Consider the following 1041-nt stretch of genomic DNA (forward strand, 5'->3'; position numbering starts at 1 on the left):
GTTGTACCAGCATTTTACATATTCTTTTTTTTTTTTTTTTTTTTTTTTTTTTTTTGTCTTGGGACATACTTTTCCACTCCTTTTTTGTAAATTTTTGTCAAAATATTCCATTTCTCTTCTACTGTTGTTTCTTCTTTGTATATTTCTTCCCAGTTTTCCTTTTGAAAGAATTCTCTTATTTCATCAAAGTTTGTTTTTTCATACATCATTCTTCCTTTTCTGTATTGTTCATTTCTTTTCATATATTTTTCTTCATTAAGTTCTAGTTCAATCAATATGTGGTCACTTTTACCTATTGGTGTTTTATATTCAATTTTGTCCACTATTCTAGGTTCAGATGTAATTACTAGGTCTAGTTTCGATGGCTCTTCTTCATTTCTATACCTAGTGTTCTCCTGTATCCATTGTGTCATTGTATGGTCAGTAACCATCTCGAGTAGAGCGTTTCCCCATGAGCCGTCTCCACCCTTTACTGTCATTTCTTCCCAGCAGATTTCTTTGCAATTAAAGTCGCCCATCATAACTATTTTTCCTCCCTCTTCCAATATCTTGTTTAATGTTATCTTTGTGTCCTCTAACATACTTTTATGTTCACTCTCTTCCCATGAGGCTGTTTTTGGGGGCACATAATTTATCACAAACTTTCTGTTCTTCTTATCTCTGTCTTCTACTTCCACCATTATCATTTCTACTGTATTCTTTCCATATGTGACACCCTTCACGTTTATATCCTTCTTAGTCAGGAACATAACTCCACCCCCTTCCTTTTTCACTCTGTTTCTAATCCAATAATTATATGCATCATGTCCTACACTGTTGGGTGGTAGTGGACCTTTTAATTTTGTTTCTACAATTCCCATTATGTCTGGTTCTTTTTCTTTCAAATAATCATTCAGTTCATTCAATCCTGTTATTAATCCATCTATATTTGTGTAAGACACTCTTAGTTTTCTGCCACTTCCATTGCGTTCTCTGTTTCCCTTTTGTTTTTCTCTTGTATGTCGACTTTCTTTAGTTTCATATTCACTACTCTCCAATAGA

This window comes from Oratosquilla oratoria, chromosome 17 (assembly GCF_046742065.1).
Source record: "Oratosquilla oratoria isolate Oo_2021 chromosome 17, ASM4674206v1, whole genome shotgun sequence".
Classification (NCBI taxonomy): Eukaryota; Metazoa; Arthropoda; class Malacostraca; order Stomatopoda; family Squillidae; genus Oratosquilla; species Oratosquilla oratoria.